Source organism: Typopeltis vanoorti, chromosome 18 (genome assembly GCF_054136105.1).
Source record: "Typopeltis vanoorti isolate ZY-2024b chromosome 18, IOZ_Tvanoo_1.0, whole genome shotgun sequence".
Lineage (NCBI taxonomy): Eukaryota > Metazoa > Arthropoda > Arachnida > Uropygi > Thelyphonidae > Typopeltis > Typopeltis vanoorti.
In genome coordinates, this window is record NC_143566.1 from 50,754,845 (window position 1) to 50,779,435 (window position 24,591).

Sequence of the window (24,591 nt, forward strand, 5' to 3'; positions counted from 1 at the left end):
CTCCTGGAATACTACTATACTGTTCACTATATCAGATTTTAGCATGATCTTGCCTATATATAAGTTTCTTATAAACTTTTATCTTGTCATGGTGATGAAGATGCTTACATGCTCGTATGTTCCCAAGAGCGATGCTATCAGTTGCGGTAGCTTTATTCTATTACAAGTACAATACAAGAAGACTTCAATGAATGAATGAATGACTGGGAAGAAAACATTTTCAAAATACAGTCAAACTTTGTTGTAATGTGCATGAAAATAAGATCACAGCTGTGATGAGCAAAAAAGCCATAATGTTATTTTATGCATATTCCCATGCAATTGCTCACTTTTACGATGATCGTACTATATGGTTATACCGCACAAATTTGTAACTATGCAAACATTCTTAATTGCTTAGGTAGTTCTTTGAATAGACAAAAATGAAATAAGTGCCTTAGCTTATATGACCACCTGCATCAGATTACACATTGGATTAAATTGATTTAAAACCTAATCTTGTCCTTGGAAACCAACCCTCACCTTTCCTATGTCTGGCTTTTGCCCTCCTCCCTCACTTTACCAAATCAGTTGAAAAACAAACCCTTCTATTAAAGCATGTCTGCTAAAAGAAAGTGTCTCTCGGTTCATGAAAAATTGAAATTATTCTCAGGTTAGAATGTGGTGCAAAAAATACTGAAGTATGTAAAAGGTTTACTTTGTATCTATTCAACAGTTTCGACATTGTGTGAAGAATAAAGATGTTTACATATCAGCACTGGAAAATACCATAACTGAAAAAAAGAAAGTCTGCATTTACAAATGTCGAAGCACTGCTTCAATGGTTCACTACACAAAAGTGCAGGATTGTCGATGGACAGTCTAATCTTGAAGGCCAAAGTTGAAAAATTTGATAGACAATTTGGACAACTATTTTGTATGTAACAACACTTGGCTGGATTGATTTAAAAACCGACATAACGTTGTTATGGTGGTTTTTAAAACGACTAATTGAAATCGTTTATTTACCAGTATTGGTTTTCATTACAGAGAAGTAAACTGTGCTTAGTATTAAGGTTTTAAAGTTATGGATAAATTGTGTTTAATAATATTAAGTGTATTGAAGTTTACACAAAAATATTCAAGTCAGAGGTTATATTGTGAGTGGTCGGTGTAATTTAGCGCTCGCAAAATTGATTTTTATCTCTTTTATTGTGCTTTTTTTTGTAGAAAAGTAGTTTTATATAGTAAATTAGAGTTGATTTTCGTGTCTTTATAGTATAGCATTTTTATTTTAATATTAAATAACGGTATAAAATGGTGCTAAAAATGCAGAAGGAACGAAACACTAACAAGAAAGTGAAGAAGGTTTTATTTACTAAAGAGGATATTGAAAATGATTTAGACTGAGATTGCTAGGCTAAAGCAGATTATTAGACAGAAGGGAAACTACAAAAAGGCGAGCGCCGTTTAGAGGAACACAGGAAGAATAAAGTTCAGCAGCAAACAAAGCATGCAATCAGGTAAGTTGGTGCGTAATAACAAAAATCCGGTAAGTAAAGTTGGTTATAAAAAGGATGTTATTTGGTATGGTGACTATCATAAAACAGCCATTGATGAGCTGATTATAATGTGAAGTTTTCCCTGCTGTAAAAAATAAAAATATAATGCAAGTAATACAAAAACAGAAGAAAAGTAAACAAGATTGTAATTGTAGTAGGCCTAATGACTTAACTATTGATAAGTTCAGTATGAGAGACTATATGAAAGGGTTGATGGAAGAGGTGAGAGAGAAAGTGCAAATAGTAAGTATATTATCTTGATATGAAAAAATGAATTAAGAAGGGTTATGATCGCAAATGATTTGATCCGTAGGCTGTGTAGAAGAAATGGATGTGTGAAGTGAGTTTCACGAAGGATTGGATTTATGTAAGAGGGATGACCTATACTTGAATGCATTTGACATCAGGAGTCTTGAAAAAGTAATTGATATAAGAACTAACAGAGAAACTGAATTCTGATGGGTGGAATAGTAGAAATCTGTAACTGTTAATGATGGAAATGATTATGAAGAGAATGATTGTGTGGTCAGACCTCTCAAGCATGTGTTACAATGTCTGCATAAGTAAAGGAACTAGATAAGAACAGATCTGCAAACTGTCATGCAGACCACACAAGTATATGCAAAAAAACATGCAGATAATTTGTCTGTACATGAATGCTAGGAGTTTCTTTGGGTTTTGTTGCCTTGGTTAATATAGGGACCTCGTGTTGTAGGCATTAGTGAGACTTAGTTATCAGAAGCAGGCGTACTTACTGGTATTGAGCACAGTATTTTTAGGAAGCATGCTGCTAAGGTTATGTCTTGAATCCAGTTAGGGGTGATACCAATTTTTCATGTGGCGAGTTTGATGCCATCTGGTGTGAGGTGGATACTAACAAGATTAAATACACTAGGGGTGTTGTTACAGACCTGATGGATTGGTTGCTGATGGCAAAATACATCAACAAATAAATATGATAGGTGTGTAGAGTAATCAGTGGGGGAATTGAATTATCCAAATATTAATTGGGTAGCTATGAAATTGCATGAGAAGAATGAAACTGAATTTTTATTCAGTGGTCATGAGGTAACTTCCTTAAGCAGCACGTGACAGAAAGAACTCGGTGTCAAAGAGTTAGATTTGATTATAGTGTCCGGGGGGGGGGGGGGGTACAGTTAAAAATTTAACTATCCTGTCTGTAGTTGGTGAGTGATCATGCGGTAGTCACTTGGGAAGTGGCTAAGTTTATGGATGTTCCATTCAGAAAAGGTTACATGTTGAACTACAGTGCAGAAAATTATGACTATCTGAGAAATATGCTGGGTTCTGTGCCATGGTATCAGTTATTGGGTGGGAAGGATATTGACAGTACATGGCAAGTGTTTAAAAAAAAATACTTGAATGATGCGATATCAAAATGTGTCTCTAGAGTTCGAAGAATAAATAGGGTAGGAGTCATCTAATTAATCAAGAGATTCGTAAAAGAAAGATGATGTGGAAGGAATAATACTACGTGCATAAGGATGATGTCGGTTATTATAATTATAAGCAGCATCTGTTTACTAAGGGAAGGTCATGTGTTAGCAAATTGCTCGCATTCCATAATAATGTTACCACTGGCTTAGAGAAGGGGAATGGATACACCATAAGACTTTTGCATTTTGTTAAGATTTTTGACAGAATTCAGTATGGATAAGAGGATAGATGACTGACATATCAAAAAGTGGTATATTGGGGGTGTGAATCTGCAAGATTCGAGGTAATCTGGGGTGTATTTCAAGGATCAGTCGTTGGTCTATTGTTATTTAATCTGCACATTAATAACATTGGGAAGGATTTGATGTGACATAGAGCTGTTTGTTGATGATGCAAAGATAGGGTAATCAGGAGCTGCTGATATTCGCTACTTGCAGAATGATTGGAATTGTGGGTATGTGAAAATGGCTATGGAGTTAGTAAATGTAAAAGCATGCCCTTTGGTGTAATTAGATATCCAATGTCATATATTGTTGGGATTATGCCAGAAGAAACTGATGAGGCTAGGTCTTGGCATTTTAGTAGATGGGAAGTTCAAGGATAATATAGCAAAAATTGTAAATAGAACTCGGAGAATAATGGCCATCAATGCTGAAACAAACATTGACATAAAAATAAGGAAGTTATTTTGTTTCTTTACAAGGCCTTGATAAGATCCCACTTAGACTTGTGCAGGTCTGGTTTCTGCGATGAGTCTAATTCAGTGGAGAGAGTATTAAAAATGCAATCAGGATTGTGAAATACATTATGAAGATAGATTGAGAAGTGATGATATGAATGAGGCAAACTTCTGAAAGGTTATGAAGAATTTCAGTAAATGGAATTTTTCATTTTGTGGAGAAAGGTCTCAAGGATATCCATTGAGGTTGAGAATGAATGCTGTCAAGGAGGAGGTTATGGCTAGATTTTTCTCTTGTAGAGGTATTTGTGCTTGTAATGGATTGCCATTGGATGTGTGTGCAAGCAGCATGCATAAATTTAAGAACGTATGACAGATGGTGTGAATATTATGGCCTCCTGTGATGAGTTCTTGAATTCCTGGAGGTCTCTCTTAATAATATTCATACAGATATCCAGTTTTTTTCCCTAGTAATTTTTAATATTTAATATTTTTTGTTTTGAGTTATTAAAAATTAAAAAAAAATTCAATATTAATGTAGTGAATAATGGTAATGAGGAAGAGTGGCATTTTTTTGATGCTGTTAGTTTGCAGAGGGAAGAAATAGAATTGTTTTGGCTAGTATGAATGATCTGGAAGGTAAGGAATATGCACAGAAGATATGGAGTTGCTAAAGAAGTGAAAAAGAATGAGAAAGTAAAGGTTATGAGCTTGCTTTCTCATTGTAATGGGACAATTGAGAAGAACCATGATTGTGAATGAGAAGATTATGCAGGAGGAATGGGATGCAGTTGTGATGTGAATCTGATGGAAGAAAGGGCTTGTATATGCCTAGATTACGTTTGAATAGTATGGAGTAGCTGTTAATTGAGAAGTTGGATGTGCAAAATCAGGGAAACAAAGTATTTGACTGCAGTTTCAAATCCAAATGAGTTCGAATGACATTACACTTGACTGTAGACAGGGCCCTTGGGAGGAATTTTATTGGACTCTTTTGAGTCCTTTTGCATTAGTCATTCTGTTTTTATTGCTCCTGAGCCCAGTAAGAGTACCCCCCCCCTTGAGGCCATGACTGTGGATCCAAGATGATGTTGAAATGCATGTGCACCAATGCAGAAATAAAGTTTTTGATGGACTATTAGACTCAAAAATTTATAGGCATCAATGACACCTGGTTGATAGAATGTAGTCAGAGGGTAAAGGGTATTGTATTTTCAAGGAGGATAGATGAAATAAGACAAGGTATTGCTGATGATAGCTGAAGAACATCAACAAAAGTTAATGAGAATTTTATTTATATTTGAGGCTGTCTCAGTGTGAGATAGAGGCCAACACAACATATATTGTGGTTGCTGCTATACACACACCCCCAGGGATTCAAAGGAAGATGTAAATACCATTGTGCTAATCTGTCAATTCATTGGTATATCATTAGTAAGATGAGTGCTCTGAGGAATTATTAGCGACTGGTCCACATGAAGCTGTCACTCGTTTTTAGGCCCCACAGACTGATCGAATGCATCTAGTTATACTGAAATCATTGTTTGCTAGGATGTAACAAGACATAATTATTAATAGCGTTATTTTTTATGTAAACCTAAATAAAATATAAAAATGGCAAATCAGCAGAAGATGGGATAAACTCCGAACCGTATAAATTTGCTGGGAAAAAATTTCATCAAAGATTACTAAAATTTTTGAATAAAATATATACAAATGGACAAATATCAATAGAATGGAATACAAGCATAGTAATACCTATATTTAAAAAAGGGGATAAAACAAAACTTAACTACACAGGTATTATATACTGTACGTGCTGAAAAGAGTATCTTTTCAACACGTGTTTTGTGTCCCTAAATTCATAAATATGAATGCTGATCATCGTGTAACCTTAAAAGAGAGGTATTAGTTTATTGAATACAGCTACAAAATATACAGCAGAATAATTAATGAAAAACTAAAAATATACAGTGAAAAAAATATTAGAATGTCAAAATGGATTTAGAAAAGGATGCTGCTTTCTGTTTAAAACTACTTATAGAAAAAGAAGAGAATTTAATTTGGAAACTCATCTTTTGTTTATAGATTACGAAAAAGCATTTGACAAAGTAAAAAGATATATACTGTTTGATATATTATATTATTACAAAGAATAAATATACCTAATATTTTACTGCATGCAATATTGAATATATATAAAGATAATGAAATAAAAACGAATGAAAAGTTGTCTGAAAAACAATATAAACCAAGGAGTAAGACAAGGATGCCCTCTTTCTCTAACACTTTTCAATATTTACATTAATGAAATATTAATACAGTGGAACATCTTAAACAATCAATATAGAAATTTCCTGGAATAACAAAATAAATACGCTATTATTTGCAGATGATCAGATAAGGAAGACAATTTACAAAGAGCAATATATAATTTAAACATTATAGTAGAACTATCAAAAAAGAAAAATCAGCTAACGCCTCTTTATTCCCGTATACAGTATATAGGGAGTAGGTGACGCCGTTTCAATCCCTATCTAACTTTTGGAGACTGAGTGGGCAGTTCAATCTCTGCTAGTACCCAATCAGAGATAGCTGGCTGAAGGCTATCACTAATTAAGTGGCACGCAGTGAAGAGAGACGGTTCAACAAGTGCCGCCATCTCGTGGTCCCTAACCCTTACACGCGTATTTAATGTCTGAAATAATGTGGGTTCTACGGTCGATTTTCTTGAGTTTACAGGACGAAAAACCCTAGTTTCCTGGAGAAAAATCCCGCTTGCCCGTGCCAGAGATAGACTAACTCAGGAACCAGTTGAAAAAAGGCTTAGAAAATTTCATCTAGTCGCCGACTAGATTCGAAACCAAGAAGTCTTCCTTCGTGCGGTCAAGCGCCGTGGTGTGCAAACGCCACATCCACCGAGCTTTTATATTTGTATAATCAACATGCTATGCACAATATTTACATAGCATGGTTGTTGTTTACATATTATTCTAATATGTTGATAATATCAGTTTGCAAATACATTTTTTTTTTACTTCATTAACATGTCACTTAACATTTTTTTTCCTTTTTTTTATACATAATATTTTAGATATATCTTATTTTCATATATGTTACTAACCAATTACATTAGCTCTATATTTCTATTATTTTTTGTATTTGCATGTTATTTTTACTCTTTACATCATTCATTTCTATTCCCACAGCTATACAGCTGGTGTTATGAAGAGATAAAAAGGAAGTCACAAGACAGGATGTTGTGATGTGCTGCTATATTTACCAATTTTCGGATTGATGCACCAAAGAAGAAGAGATTCGAATATGCAGGCATTAATTTTATACCATTAATATACATACATTGCGTTATTGTAACAAATCTTTGCTAATGGCACATTTAATAATATATCCTTACCATATATATTCATATACATTCACATACCCATATATTTCTATATACCCATATATACATATATATTATGCATTGTTTTACATCAGTCATTTCTATTCCGACAGCTATACACTTGGGGTGGATTAAATATTTACATCTTTGGTCGATTGGTAGAGCCTCTGCTACTAATGGCTCGGTCAAGTAAGTTAGAGTGCGATTAGTAGTTGGAAGGGGTCCAATCGTTCGATATTGTTGGCACACACTCCCTCGATGAGTCTTTGGACTCTCTGGAGTCCAAATAATAATAATAATAATAATAATCTTCTTTCTAACTTGCAGACATTCGTTCTATATCTCAAATATGTATTGCGTTATTGTAACAGCTGTTTGTTATTTAATCATTGAGTTTTTCTCCATAACATAATATGTAGGTATATTTTACATACACATATATTTATATATACCTACTTATATTTAAATATATATACTATACCAGTGGTGTTCAACCTTGTTTACTACGCGAGCTACTATTCTATAAAAAGTTATTCGGCGATCTACTCTCTAATATAGATCACGTTCCCCCAACCTGATATCTGATTAAGCACAAATAAACAACAACAAAAAAAATAAATAAAATAACTAAAAACTCTATTTGTGTATTTAAAAATTTATCACTTTTAATTATATTTTAATACAACAAATATTTTAATACAACAAAAAAACAACCAAATATATTGGAATAAAATATTTATTTCTCTATTTTGGAAAACCAAAGTTAGAAAAAACAACACATTGTTACAAACTCACAAGTTACAGGGAATGTTGGTTGATTAAAAAAAAAAAAAAGTTAATGTGAAATTTGACATTGTTTGGACCTCGCAATATTTTCATAGTCAAGTTGATATGAAGAAGTGGCCAATCGCAGACAATCATCCAAATGATCATTTATAATTTAGTTTATTAATTGATTTTTTATGACAATCATATCATATTTGAAAAGGCGGATTCTGACAAGTATGTCGATCCGAAACACGACAGAATTTTTCGCGCAATATCAGTTAATATGGGGAATTATTCATGTGCATACTCCCAAATGTCTTCATTGTTTATTGATTTTAAATGTAAACTATTCTGAATGTTTATTATCTCAAGTTCTACTTCTGCTTGGTTTATATCAAACAGCCCACTAATTTTATTTGAAATTTCTGTGATGTTCAAGTTTTCTTGAAATGGATTATTGATAAAAGATGCAATCATTTCAGTTTTATTAAAGAATAATAAATATGGGAGATGTCTAAATTCGTGGTCATTTATATTTTTCTTTAATAAAAGTAAGTATTGTTGGAAAGATTTTATTGAACTCAACATGTCAATTAAATTTTTATCTCTGCCTTGTAACTCTAAATTTAAATTGCTTAATTTCGTACAGAAATCTACTAAAAATGATAAGTGTAACAACCATCTTTTATCACTCAATTGTGGATATCTCCTTTTTCATCAAGAAAATGTTTATATCGTTAATTAATACAAGAAATCTTTCTAAAAATTGACTTCTGCTGAGCCAGCGAACATTATTGTACAACAAAAGTTCCCTATCATCATCAGCCTGTAATTTAAATAACCGCCGTTACAATTTTAAATGTAATATCCAAAACATCTTTTATGTTTAATCTTTTACTACACAGTACTTGTTGGTGAATAATACAGTGGTACGTTAAAAAAATCTGGATATTTGTCATCGTTTTTACATAATGAAATCAAGCCTGATTTATTACCTATCATTGCAGGAGCACCATCAGTAGTAATAGACAAAAGTTTAAAAAGCGGAAGTTTGTGTTGTTTCACAAATTCATCAAATGCCAAAAAAATATCTCCCCTAGTCCTTCCCAATAATGGTATAATTTTCAAAAGTTCTTTATTTGAATAATCTTGAAATACCATGCGAATAAATTAACTGAGCAATATGAGTGAAGTCGTTTGATTCATCAAATTGTAATGAAAACGCAACACGCTGGTGAATGCCTGACATTAACCTGGCCTGGAAACTTTTCTCCGGCAATTGGAACTCTTCCTTTCGGCAATTTGAAACCTTGTCTGCAGCATAGAAGTAGTCTCTCTCTAGCGACGTCTCGAACCGAGAAGCTCCTTTCTGGAAGTGGGAAACTTTTCTCTCAAGCAACGTGGATCTGGGCAGTCTCTCTGACGGCGATTCTGGAGCGGGCGGCCTCCTCTCCGACAATAATTCTGGAATCGGGACCCCTTCTGCTTCAGTCCCTTTTCATTAGACCTCTCATGAAGTTTGGTAACCCCCAAAGAATCGGTATGAGTCTTTCATCTTAAGTTTCAAGTTTGGCACGCCTTTGGTTCTCCTCTGCTTTCTATTGATTGCAAGTTGCCGGCCATCGGAAAGTTGTTTGAACTCTTTCTGACTGACTTCGGAGATGTTTACACTTAGAGCCTGCAAGCTTTTCTCATACAAGTTTCAATAGCAATCTTTCTAATGCTGCCATGTACAACTTCGGCGACAAAAACATTGCCTTTCTTTTTAACACTCTAACATATACTTATTAAAGCAGTATATACAGTTAGCTTCAAAAGAGTTATTTACAAAAACATCTAATACAAACTATACCAAGACAAACAGTTTATTTTATTACAATATTCATATGGGACTTAGCCTAGGTAAAAAATCGATGTAATATGCTTTGGAATATTTAATATTTAAGCTACAATCGAGTTTTTACACTTTGCTTATAATCGTATTCACTCGGCTCGCTGTTTGACTTCCACTGATCCAAATTAAATCATTTACCCAGACTTATAAGAATATTACTGATTTGACAATTTTAAGGAAAAATAAATAGCAATATACTTAAAGCCAATTAAAAATAATACAAAATAATGATAAATAAAATATACTATTTTGTTAAAATATAATGTTTTCAGTTTTAATTAAATTTGTAAGTAAGGAGGAATACACAAGAGATCGACCAAAAATCGCTCCGCAATTCAACCCCTGGCCTAGAGGTTAGGTAAATTTACATATCCTAGCTATTCCTCTGATTGACAGCTGTCTAAGATGCACTGTGTTTATGGTTTTCTGTATACCAACATGGAGGTCCTTCCACTGTGATTCGTGTGTTTCAGTGCCACCGATTTTGATTCCCAGTACTGAAAAATTGTTGATTGTTATTCCTGAAGGGATCTTGAGTTCATTTTCCCACTTTCCAATTATTTTGCAGTGGGATTTTGCCAGATTCACCTTTAGTACTGACGCTTTGCTGAAGTCGTGTATTATTTTTAGTGTTGTGTCTAAAGCTTTTTGTGTTCCTAGTGTTAGAATGACGTCATCGGCATATGCCAAAATTTTGGCGTCACTTTCCGTGTATGTGTGTTATTGTTCTAGTCCTATATTTTATAGAGGACTAGAACAAATAGAGCCATGGAGAGTGGGTCTCCTTGGTGAACAGAACATTTAATTGGAAAAGAGGCTGACTGTTTTTTATTAATGATCAGCCTTCTTTCCACTTTTCTGTACAAAAGCCTAATCATCTTTTTCCAGTTTGCCCCAACTCCTATTCAGTCTAATGTTTCAAACAAGTATTGGTGGCTAACTGTGTCAAATGCATTTTGGATATCTAGCCCCATTACAATACATGGTTTGTCTGTGAGGTTGTAGTATTCACAAATACATTGGAGGTGCATTATTGTGTTAAGAATATTTCTTCCTTTCACTGCACATGACTGTGTTGGTGAGATAAGCTTATGGAGGTGTTTTTGTATTCTGTTAGTGAGTATTTTAGATAATCTTTTGTAATCAGTATTCAATAGGGTTATGCCCCTCCAGTTTTTTGTCTTGTATCTTCTGTTGATCGCTATCCTTTGGTAGTAGTACAATGTGCCCGGTATTGAATTTTGTTGGCGTTGTCTGTGTTGTAATCATCGTATTGATTATTTTGATAAAGATATGTTCAAATTCGAGGAAGTATTGTTTGCAGAATTCGCTTGTTAGTCCGTCTTCGCCTGGTGATCTGTTATTTGGGAGGTGTTTTACAATAAAATGGCATTCTGCTAAGGTGATCGGTGCGTCGATCTCCTCAGCCTCCTTCTGGGTGATTTTGGGGAGGAGTGAAAGGAATTTTTCTCTTTCGTCCTGATTGCTTGGTTTTTCTTCAAACATCGTTGAAAAGTATTTTTGTACTGCACGAATTATTTCGGAATCTTTGTTCAGAGTTTGGCCTTCACATGTGGTTTTTATTCTCACGTAGCCATGCTCCTCCTATTTCTTTGATTTGTTTTGCAGTAAATCCTATTTCTGATTTCATATATTTGAGTTTTTATTTCTGGGGTATTTCTGTCCTGTAGGTGATATAGTTTTGTTAAATTTTCGAGGTCTGCATTGCGCTCCTCTCTCTTCTGTTGCTTCCGTTTTTTGCTTATTTTTATAGCAGCTGTTTTAGTGTTATGTTTCAAAGTCTCCCATGCTGAGACTGGATTTGGGATTGTATCTATTTCGGCTAATTTTTTTCAGGGTGCTGTTGAATTCTTCATCATCTTTGAGAGTTTTGTTGAACTTTCACAGTTGGAAGGTTCTGTTGAAAAATTTTACTGTTAATTGTTTATCTTCATGTAGGATTTCAGCAATCACCATGTGGTGGTCGCTGAACATCATGGGTATGTTACGTTAAGTGGGATAGTAAATCCCGTATTATTTTACAGCCGGGTACGAAACTCGGAGATCGAAATCTAAGAGTTTCATGCCGAAGAACTATCGGCGAGTCCAAGCGTAAGTCATCACTTGGGTAATACAACACTAGGGCAACTCGGAGCAAAGGTGGGGAAGTTCTTCGGCATGAAACTCTTAGATTACGGGTATGTGTTGTACTGAATAAGCATTAATGCCTCTGAATTTTTGTATGTACAGTCTTTTCTGGGGCGAAATATGTGTTTTTGTTTAGGTATAGTATACGATATACATCGGACAGCCCAGCATTGGTAAAGATTTTGGTGAAGTACTTTTGTGGAGCAAGGGTTATGTGTTCTTGGTCTTTGTGTGGTTGCTCGATGAAGTTCATGTCTCTGGCTATCCACTGAGCTATTAGAACTGTTTGGAATGAAAATTTCCATAGATAAAACTAAATCAATGGCATTTTGTGGACAAACTCCAGTTAGAAGCAAAATAGTTATTAATAATAAAATAATAGAACAGATAAATACTTTCAGTTATCTTGTATGTGAAATATCATATGAAGGAGAAAATGACATAAAATTAAAAACTTCAAAATTTTTACAGATTATAGGCCTGATAAATAAAACACTCAACCCAAATATAGTACAAAAAGAAACATGCTTGTAAATATACAATACTTTAGCAGTGCCCACATTATTATTATATGGCAGTGAAATATGGGCAATAAACAAACAAGATAAAGAATCAAGACAAGTGAAATGAGATTCATAAGAAGAACTGCAAAATACTCATTATTAGATCAAAAAAAGGAACGAAGACATTTTAAAAGAACTAAAAACAATATCAATAGAAGAAAACTAAACAATTATAAACAAAAATGGATTGAACATGTAAACCAAATGGCCAACACCCGACATCCTAAAGAAATCTAAAATATAAGCCAATTGGAAAGAGAAGGTAGGGTAGACCGCAAAAAAGGATATTGGATGGGTAATGAGACCAGAACAGACCAACATGGTCTATACCGTAATTAGAGTTATGATAATGATTTTTTTTTATGTGGGAAATAAATTTCGTTGTCTGGTTTAAGGCCACTGCTCCACTCATGGGAGGGTTGACGTGGCCTGGAAAAGTTCTATGTTTGGTCTCTAGAGTAGGGTTTCTGAACTATTTAAAAGAAAATAAATAAAAAAACGTAAAAAAAAATTACAAAATTAATAATCCTTAACCCACTCATCGTAATAATCTGCCATAGGCTTACAACCTTTCGTGAGTGGGAATCACATAAAAAATTTATTGATAAAAAAATGAACTATATATATAATATAAATTTTATTTAGTTAAATAATACATGTGTGTGTGTGTGTGTGTATATATATATATATATATTTTTTTTTTTTTTTTTTTTTCAAAATTCATTTTTACTTGGAACATTATAAAAAAAACTTTAATGACTGTTACCGAGAGATAAAAAGATGACAAGATATATTTAAAAAAGATACTACTAGTTTACTAGTTTCGTTACATGAACATCCTCAGGTATCACAATCAAAGAAGTATATAAAAAATTACAGAGACTTAAAATTGTAATAACAGAACAAGTATAAAAAGACAGTAGCGTGTTTGAAAAAAATGCAAGTATGAGTTCCAAACAAACGAATACTACGCGCTGTCGCGAGTGCGCCAGTACTGAACAGAAGCAACGTGTGCGTCAGAGAGATTGTAACTCAGGCTGTTGTTGATATGAGAGGAATCTAGAGAAATTTCCCTAGATTCAACAATCTTTCTTTCGAGTTCATCGTAGCACACATGGATGTTGGAAGTTTGAGTCCAGTTTACAATGTGCTGGTGGCCTTCTTCTGAGTTAGCTGAAAAGAGAACGTGGCTAGAGAGAGCGCTAGCTCTAGTCCTGTTCTCTACGGTGTTCATCCAAACGTAGAAGGATGGATTTAGCAGTCTGTCCATAGTATGGCTTTCCACAATCACACAAAATCTTGTACACTCCTGGAAACTGAGTAGGAAGATGTTTATGTTTGCTAAGTAATGAACGAAGTTTTGGAAGCGTAGTGAAGCACGTTTTGAAGTTAAATTTCTTGAGAATCTTGACCAGTTTTACTTAGCAAACATAAACAGAAACATCTTCCTACCCAGTTTCCAGGAGTGTACAAGATTTTGTGTGATTGTGGAAAGCCATACTATGGACAGACTACTAAATCCATCCTTCTACGTTTGGATGAACACCGTAGAGATATCAGCTGAATTTTTTATATGAGAGAAGGAATTACCAGATAGGTTTCTCAAGAAAGATGTGAGGTATTTAGATTGGTTACAAGTACAGGAGTTTATATCTTCAACAATTGGTCTAAGTGGAGAGTTCAATTTATGGATCAGTGGGAGTCCATATAATCGTGGGATTAGCGGATGAATCGATCTGAGGGAAAGATGGATGTTTCTTGGTAACTCTGAGGTGGTTTTCAGTAAATTGTTGGTCCTATTGTGCAATTCTCTGTGGGTGAGATTCTATTATCATCATCATGCATTTAGACTGGTGGGAGGGAGGAGACATGGAAGTGGTATTTATACAGTTGCTAGAGGATAATTACCAGAAACAGTCGGGAAAAGTGACATGGAATTGTTAAGAGATTGTTGAACTATAAAGCTGGTAATTATTATATATATGGCATATGCTTAGAGGCAACCTGTAGCAATGACAGGGCTTGAGAATCTGCAAGGAAAGAATTTTGGTAGTACATGAGAAGTGATCAGGGATTTTCATTATGTAGCTAGTAAGAAGAATGATTATGGAATGATGACTTGAATCAACGCTGATGGTAGGAAGGTGACATGCAAAAGGAATAAGCTGAAGAGCTTTGCAAAGGTAATATCATCCAGGTGGACATTTTGTAGTTGCTGATATGATAGACTGATGTTAAAAAATAAGTCGATGAACATGAAGCGCTTAGCATAATTATTATCATTTGACACCTCCAGGGAGTCCAAAGACTCGTCGAGGGAGAGTGTGTCAACAACATCGAACGATTGGTTCCCTTCCAACTATTGACCACGCTCAAACTTACTTAACTGAGCCCTTAGTAGTATACAAATCGACCAACATTTGCTGGCTAATGAAAAATTTGAATACAGCAGTTGGGCTTGATGACATGTCAGAATGTGTGCTATGCAAATATGCAAGAAAATTGTCATCCCCAAAAGTTGAAGACTCAGTAACAATGTTCCAAAGGAGGGGAAACTGGGTAAGATAGTTCCATTACATAAAGATGACTCCAAAATGGAAGTAGTAAATTACAGACTAATATCTCAGAAGTGGTGATTAGAATGTTGGAAAAGTTGATTAAAGGTAAAATCGAGCAATAGGTGGATAAGAAATACAATGCTCTATGGAGGGCAGCATGGCTTTGTAAAAGGTACGCCTGAGTAATTTATTTCCATTTTACAATAGTAATAGCTAAATTAGATAAGGGAAGTGGATGCCATAATATTGCTGGACTTTGCAGAGACATTTGACAGAATGCCTCATGGCAAATTATTACAAAAGTCGAAGTACATGAGAATAAAGTAGATGGCATAGAAAGGGATCTGATAGACCAGCGAGTAGTATATTGTTGTTAACAGCAAACCTCCATGCAGTCAAGACTCATCCCATGATGAATAGTGTATGGTGATATAGATTCTATATCTAGAAGAATAAATATGACTAATGGAGTGCCTCAGGTTCCATACTAGGTCCACCATTGTTTAATTTTCTGTATTAATAAAATATAAGAAATGATTTAAGGTGTGGGAGTGCAGATGTTTGAATAGTTTTTTTTTGCCCATGTCCACCAGCAGCATTGCAGGAAAAATTTAGTTATTGCACAGCCACACACTCACCTAGCATAGATGACACAGCATACCAATCTTTCCTCATCAGCAATTAGTGTGAAGACATCACTTGATCTCTGACCCTAGTCCTAGCCTATCCCTCTCGTCCATCCTAGGATGGGTTGAGTCCCCTCCTGAGGGGTCACTTGCGTATTAATGCAGCCGATTCGCCACTCCTCTGCTGCACCTCCTAAGGGCAATATTAATGCCTGTAATCCGTGTGTTCACGGGGCCTGTTTGCGGGATGAAAAACCCTGCTGTCCATGCCCAAGACTGGATAACTTGGATATGGCTGACGACGATCCTTGAGCTCCTCACATCGTCGACGGGAATCGAACCTAGGACACTCCTTCCCCAGGCATATGGTTGCAAAGTGCATAGCCACTATGCTAACCGTGCAGCTGACCTTGTACATACTTTTTTTTTTTTCTTTCAGGAAACATGTTTTTAATACAGCATCTCAATAAAATAGAATTTGCACTCCTTCAGATAATAGCATGAGTGTTAGGGGTAAGCTTGTCTGTTCACTTCAAAATCATTATTACTCATCTGTTCAACTTTTTAGATGGGAAAAGATAGTTTAGCTGGCCACTAGTTTTAAATGGTTGCCCGAGTAGTTATAGTATATCTGCTTTGCAAACAACAGGTCATGGGTTCGAATCCCAACGAGGGAATGGATGTTTATGAATTGTATTTAGGTGGTAGATGAATTTCATCATCCGTTGTCAGATTGGTACTATTCCACTTATTGGAGGCCTGAAGTGGCTCAAAAAGGTTTAATACCTGGTCTAGAAGACCAGGTATAAAATGAATTTTCGTAAACTTACACTACAAATGTACTGTACATGTACAAAAAAACCTTTTGATGGTGTGGGTTATATAAAAAAAAAGTTATAAGGAAAGATACTGCCTTTATACCAAGGAAATGGAAATCATCACAAGATCACAAGGAACAGAACTCTAAATAATATGGTTGAAAGACTACTACTTTCAACAAAAAGACTAGAGTGACATTCATGATGATTTAAACCAGTCTTAGATGGTTATGGATGATGATTCATTAAATTTATCATCTCAATCATGGTTAAAATCAGTTAATTGTTAGTTGCAAAATTAAGCCACAGGATTGAAAATAAGATTTCTTGCATTTTTTGTATAGCATTTTCATTAGTTAAAATGAATGGGATCATTTTACAAGATTTATATTGCATTTTTAATTGACTTTATCAATGAAGCTATTTGAATTGATAGTTATGTATCACATTATAGTATGTTAAAAGTAGATAATGGGTGGTTGTTTAGATTACACTAAAGCAACGAAGGATACAGTTATCTATGCAAAAGTACACTATACTAGTTCTTTTGTATAGATAATCATTAGACAAACCAGAAATTTTGATTTAAAGCTAAAAAAATTCTGTGTAATAGGTCCGGTATAGTCCTATGGAAATTTCGTTTGCACCCATAGCACTAGTTTAGATAAAGACTTCTCTAAGTTCAATTGTAGTCAATGACGATATTTTTCCTAAGCTTTCCTTTAACCAGTACATGAGCGAATCAATGACTGGCATGTGTTTGCAAGTTTTTTTTCTCCAGGACACTTGGGTTTTTCTTCCTATACTCAAAATCAACCATAGCCCTCATGACTATTGGCAAAGTGCAAGGTTTTGAAATGTGAAATCCTTAGATGGAAGTCAGAATACTTTTCAGTGTTGGAAGGGGAAGATCCTGAGGTGATAGCTGATACAACACAGAAAAGTGATGCAATATATACTGCAATGGATGTTGAGTTGACTACCAGAAATGAGTGTGATGACTCCATCATATATAAGAAATTGAACATATCACATCTGAACTATTGCTTAGATCTGGTCATCAGCTTGAAAAAAACTTTAGAGGGCATGAAGGTGTGCACCCAAAATGATAATCTGGGCTGTACAACATTGACTTTGAGGATACATCGAGGGTATGTCATCAGAATAGTTTGGTAGATAGAAATTCAAGGACTATGAGTGAGACATTTAAGCTGTTGAGAGATATTTACTAGTGGACACTAGAAAAATTTTTTGAAGGATAGATAAGGGCAACATAGGGGAGGTCATTCCTGCAATCTGAGCAAGGGAAAATTGAGTAAAAGAGTGAAAAGTAGTTTTCAAGGTAGGTAAAGAATATATTTGCTGGGAGGATGGCAAATGTGTATACAGTGAATGAGTTTAAGGAGCGACAACATATTAACAAGCAACAGTTATATCATAAACAAGGGCTTGAATGATGGACATTCAAGCAAAAAGCATTGTAGCATTTTGGTAAGGCTTAGAAATATTTTAACAAATTATAGCCCCAGTCAAATAAAAGATAAATATTCATGCATTTCATTTTTATATAACACTCAACTTTCACTACAGCAAATTTATATGCACAAATAGTTTGTTAATAAGTGGATAGTTTGCTATTGCAAATTTGCTAAAGCTTTGCGCTTCATCAAGAATTTTTAGCAGTTGGTTCTAGCAAGCAAGTTTATTATAATGGTGTTTGTCATAGTGAATCAACTGTACCAGAAATGTACAAATTGGCTTATTGATAAAAATTTATCCAAAATGAAGAAAACACTACTATGTGGTTTCAACTCTGAATTTGCATAAATTTTATTGTGGACTTCATTTTTAACAAATAGGGATGCTGAGCAAGCTGAAAGAATGGATGCTAAGTGACTTTACACTGAATGATAAAGTTATTTTCAGAGCCATGAAATAAAAGCTCAGTATGACAATCAGATTCAATAACTGGTTATGTGAAATAAATTGTAGATGTTACATTAAAACAAATATAAATTAATATAGTAAACCTCAAGGACAGCTAGTTTCATAGGATATATGGACTGAATAAGCCATGAACTATGACAATAAGGAAAGTGCTTAATTTTCACACAGTTAAGTCATGATGGAATTGCCTATGATTCATTCACAGATGATTGAAAATCTTTTAATAAATTGGATTCTTAATATTATTTATTTTATTAAAATGGAATTATTAATAATTCCATTTTATTAAAATGGATTCTTAATTTACAAGATTGAAATGCAAGATTAAAAAAAAAAAATAGATTCCTTACTGAATGCTATGTGGAAACATTAAGATATTCAGATCACTGAACTGCAGGATTCAGAAATCAAGAATTAGGATAATTACAGATTATAAGAAACCTTTCCAATACAAGAAATATTCCAAATTTAATACTTTTGCTCAGAAGAGATGGTTTGCTGATTTAATCTTAATTATAATTACTGAGGCCATTAAGAACATGAGATTAGTGTATTATGCCTGCTAACTGCAAGTGGGTCTCTGGAAAGCATGTTATGTAGTGCTAAAAACCATGCTACTTCCTATGAGAAGTTTTGAAGTCAAAGCTAGACAACTGAGAAGAGGCATTCACATAGCCAGTAAGAGACACGGAGAAATGACCAAGACTTCTAATTCTATGTTCAATTCTCATACCTTCTTGTGGTATATTCTGAGATTTACCTGAATATTAAACAAACGAGAATGGGGTATAATTGGGTGGCCAGCTGTCCAAGCTGGATTCTGTATTGGCTTAAACAGAAATAAAAATTATGGCGATAACATAGATGGTCGGTTAAATAAGGATCATGCTGTTTTTTTCTCAAGGAACCAGACCAGTGCAAAGAGTGAAAAGTCAGCAACTACAACAAAATCCTCAGCAGAACTGAGGATGGGAACTATTAATGTAATAAGTATCACTGGAAGAGAAGTGAAACTTTTAGAATTACAGAAGTATCATGACTGATGTTATATCAAGCAATGGTAATCAGGGAAAAGAATAAAGAGCTAGTTCAACATTAAACATGAAGATAACTTCTTGAATGGCAGGCAATTATGTAGAATAATGTACACAAATTTCAAAATAGGAAATTGGACGAGACTTGTTTGTGCCAAGTAGGAAATGGACACAAGACGCAGAGAAATGTTTTGGAAAATTTGGAGAAAACTAACAATAAATGATAACTACACGATACATTTCTGTTCAGAACACTCACTAGTCATCATTACAAACACATAAGAAACATTCATATTTTTCTGGCCTGCTTAATGTAACCAGTCTCCAGATCACTTTGGGCATGCATGTTTTGTGAATGTTTTCAAGGCAGATAAACAAATTTCACCACCATGCATGATAATGTCACCCTGCTTATAAGCATAAAGCATATCTGAGACTTCTGATAATTATTGGAGGTCTGAGGTAGCTTGAAAAAAAAAGTCTAAGGCTGTTAACCTCTAGTATATTAGCATTATGCATGGGTTAAAGATGATACAGAAACCTAACTCTAGAGACTCAAGTTTCTGTATCATCTTGAACCCATGCATAATGTTAATTTACTATGCTAATATACTAGAGGTTAACAGCCTTTCATCAACAGAATTCACAAAAATAAAAAGTAAGAAAAAAAAATGAAAGTTTAAAAGAAAAACCATACCTAAGAATCTCAGTAATAACCTCTGAAGAAAACACTGATCCAGCTAGACATGCATGTGAAGTTGTTTGCAAGGAAAGAAAAAAAAAAAAATCCAAATTTCATGGTATAGTTAAGAAGTTAAAGAAACAGTCCTGGAAAAGAAGTTATATTGAATGCTCTTGACAAGCAAGTCAGCAGGTATTCTCAGAGAATACAGAACAAAATGTAAGAAAGCTATATATAAAACTGGCAAAAAAAGAAAAAGCAATGGGATGATTACGGTAAGAACACAGAAGATAAATATCAATGTGGAAAAATATTTGGGGCCTACTGAAAATACTTAGAAATATAGTTAAGATTGTATTGTAATCAAAGATGATAAAGAGTACATAAAAACTGAAGATATTCTGAATGTTTGGAGTAATTATTTCGAAAGATTATTAGATGAAACTAGCAGTATAAAAATATTCAAGAGAAATGAAATCAGAAATATAAAAAAGCAGATTCAGATGAAATCAAATAGTAATTTTCAGGTATGGTGGCATAAAATTTTTATTGCGGCTACAATACATAATTCAGGTATTGTAATACATAATTCAGGCTAATAAATGGCAAAGAAAACTGAATAAAATGCAGTTCATTCCTACTGGGTGTTCTAGGTAAGATTGATATACACTCGGGTTTCTTTTTTATGCGGTGCATAACTTCAAAACTTATGTACCATTGTACATAATGAACAGCATGTTGCAGCACATTCTGGCAAAACGTGAGTAATGTGTAAGCAGTGAGTGTCCGTGAAGTTTAATTTTGCATGTGAGTAAGTGTTTGTCTTTTCATTATCGTAAGTTTAAATTTTGCTAATTTTTATTTGAAAGATTTAATTTGGCCCAATGGGAAAAAAAAGCACCAAAGAAAAGCAATTTTTTTGGAAATGAAAATTGCAATTTTAGATCGCTTAGCAAAAGGAGAGGGATCTATGGCAATTGATAAACATTTGAATTTAAGCGAATCTACTATAAGAGCAATTAAAAAGAATGAAGTTGCACTAAGAAAATCTGTCATTTCAGGCACAAAACTAAGTGCCAAATTACCATTATACTCAAGACATGCTATATTAGAAAAAACAAAATGAGCACTGATAATTTGGATTGAAGAATTAACTCAAAGAAGAATTCCTATAAGTGGTTATTTAATTAAACAAAAAGCTCTTCGGTTTTATGAACAAATGAAGCAATTGGAGCCATCTATTTCTGCTTCCCAGGTTGATAAAGAATTTTCGGCTAGCAAAGGATGGCTAACAGGGTTTTTAAAAAGGAATGCACTTCATAACGTGAAGATTACAGGCGAGGTTGCAGCAGCAGCAGATGAAGCAGCCGCCAAAAATTTTCAAGAGAAGTTAGCCAAAATTATTGAAGATGGTGGATATTGTCCCAATCAAGTGTTTAATGCTGACAAAACAGGATTAGTTTGGAAGAAAATACCTAGTCAAACTTACATTGCAAAATCTGAGAAAAAAGCAAGTGGGTTTAAAGCAAGCAAAGATCGAGTAAGTTGTTACTTTGTAGCAATGCATCAGGGGATCAAATGTTGAAACCCCTTCTAGTAAATTAATCTCTAAGACCATGATGGCTAATACAAAGGGCTGGGTAACAACTACTGTATTTACTGAATGGTTCTATAATTGCTTTGTACCAGAAGTGGAAACATATATGAAGCAAAAAGGTCTCAATTTTAAAGTTTTATTAGTTGTTGACAATGCACCAAGTCATCCTCATTTAGAACATCCAAATGTGCAGGTAGTGTTTTTTCCACCCAATACAAGCATTATTCATCCATAAGATCAAGGCATAATTGTTACTTCAAAAAAAAAAAAAATCAGCTAACGCCTTTTTATTCCCGTATACGGGACTAGGCGAGGCCATTTAGCCCTATCTAACTTTGGAGACTGAGTGGGCAGTTCAATCTCCACTGGTACCCAATCAGAGACAGATGGCCCAAAGCTATCACTAATTAAGCGATACGCAGTGAAGAGAGATGGCTCAACTGTGCCGCCATCTCGTGGTCATCCCTAACACAATATATTTAATGTCTGAAATAATGTGGGTTCTACGGTCGATTTTCTCGAGTTTACAGGACGAAAAACCCGAGTTTCCAGGAGGAAAAACCTGCTTGCCCGTGCCAGAGATCGACTAACTCGGGAACCGGTCGAAAAAAGGCTTAGAAAAATTTCCTCTAGTCGCCGACTAGACTCGAAATAAAGTCTTCCTTCGTGCGGCCAAGCGCAGTGGTGTGCAAACGCCACATCCACTGAGCTACACAGGCATTGTTACTTATAAAAAAATATTACGTTAAGCACACTTTTCAATTTTATTGGATAAAATTATCATTAAAATTAATATTATTAAAATCAGTAAAATTAATCATTAATAGTAACTGACGTTTGGAAAAATGTTTCTATTTTGGACTGCTTAAATCATGTTGCATCTGCTATTGATGAAATAAGACCACAAACTTTAAATGCCTGCTGGAAAGCAGCTTGGCCTGGATGTATTGCAAATAGTGCAACCATTGAAACATCTACATTATCAGCAGAAATCATTACTTTGGCAGATGAAATTGGTGGAGGTTTTGATACACTTAGCCAGAATGATGTAGAAAAATTGCTTGTGGATAATGACTTAAGTGACAATGATATTATTGGGTATCGATTAACATTAGATATCGTCGAAGATCCAGAAAACGATAGTGAAGTGGAAGAAAAACCTGTCCTCCCTCACTGCAAATATAATTCGAGGTGGTCTTGAACTTAATCACAAATTCTGAACAAGCCTTTAAATTCCAACGTGAGCTGAAGAACTGCATGTCTGGATATCGCGAGCTGTATAAAAAATTAGTAAAATCATAATCACAAAGTCTAATCACTGATTACATTGTCAAGAGAAAAAAATCAGCACAGAACGAGGGTGAAGCTAATTCTGTTTGTGAAGAACCATTGCCTTTAACATACAGATCTGATGCACTGACTATCTCTTCTGGTGATGAAAGTGATTTCACATCAGTTTGCAAACATTGTCGAATATTGTCTAATAACAACGATAATTGTGATGAAAAAATGTAAAAATAATTGTTACTTTTTATTAAAATTAAATGAATAAAGCTTTAAAACAAATTTAGGCATTCTTATTTTCCTGAATTTTTATTAACTTTTTTAATGCGATTTTAGGTTTATTTTAATTCATTGCTTTGGTTTTATGCGGTTTTAGAAAATTATGGAACATATCCTAATTTTTCAACATAAGTTAGGTCTTTTTTTTTTGTGTGGTTTTCTGTGGAAAGTATCTACCGCATAAAATGAGACCTGACTGTATAAGCATACTCACATCATAAAGAAAATCTTAAAGAGAAACTTGAGAAAGAATAAGCTGAGTTTAAACCAATTAGGGCTTGTAATGAAGTTTGTAGATCTGGAAAAGGCACACAAGACACCAAGTTTAAAGCTATTCAAAAATCTAATATGGTGTAAATGGGTTCTTATACAGAGAAATATATATATATATATAGAGTCTGTAATTAAGTTGTAAATCATCTATTAGAATCTATATGAATTACATTGTGCTTAAGGGTCAAAGCTGTATAACTGAGAGGAGACCTCCACATAGCCTTTAAAGGAATGCGGAGAACCGACCAGGTCTTCTGACCTAATGTTCAATCCTCACCTTGTCGTGGTGCACCCTGTTGGGTATCTACTTGTATACTGAAGGAACGAGGATGGGCTGGCCATTTGGGATTTAGCCGACCAAATTGTATTCTTATTGGTTAAACCAAAATAAAAAATTATGGTACAACATGACAAAATTTCATGCCAGCTGGGGCATCGCCCAGTAAACAATGCCCCCGTTGTTTTCGCCAGGGAACCAGGGTTAACAGCGAAAAGTCAGCTACTGGAACAAACCCTAAAACACACCCCAATTCAACATCACCAGAATTAAAGATTGGTATTATCAACATAACAAATCTCAATGGCAAAGAAATGGAGCTAGCTGAGGAATTAGATAAGTACAAGATCGACATAACAGGGGTGACTGAAACAGAAAAAGACAAACACTGGTGAGATCTTTCTGAGCAATAAATACAAAATGTTATATTCAGGCAATGACAATCAAGGAAAAGAAGGAGTAGCCATAGTATTCAACACAAAATACGAAGCTAATCTTCTTGAATGGCAGTCAGTCTCAAGTAGAGTAATGTGGGCAAATATCAGAATGGGGAACTGGACAATGAGACTTATTTGTGCCTATGGTCCCACAAAAGGTTCTACTAAGGTAGAAGTGGAGGAATTTTTTGAGGTTTTAGAAAAAGCAACTGACACAATGAAAAAGGAAAAGTTGGTCCTTGTTGGGGATCTAATTGATTGTGAGACATACAAAAATATTTTGGGAAAATTTGGAGAAAAGAGCAAAGCTAATAATAATGGCAAA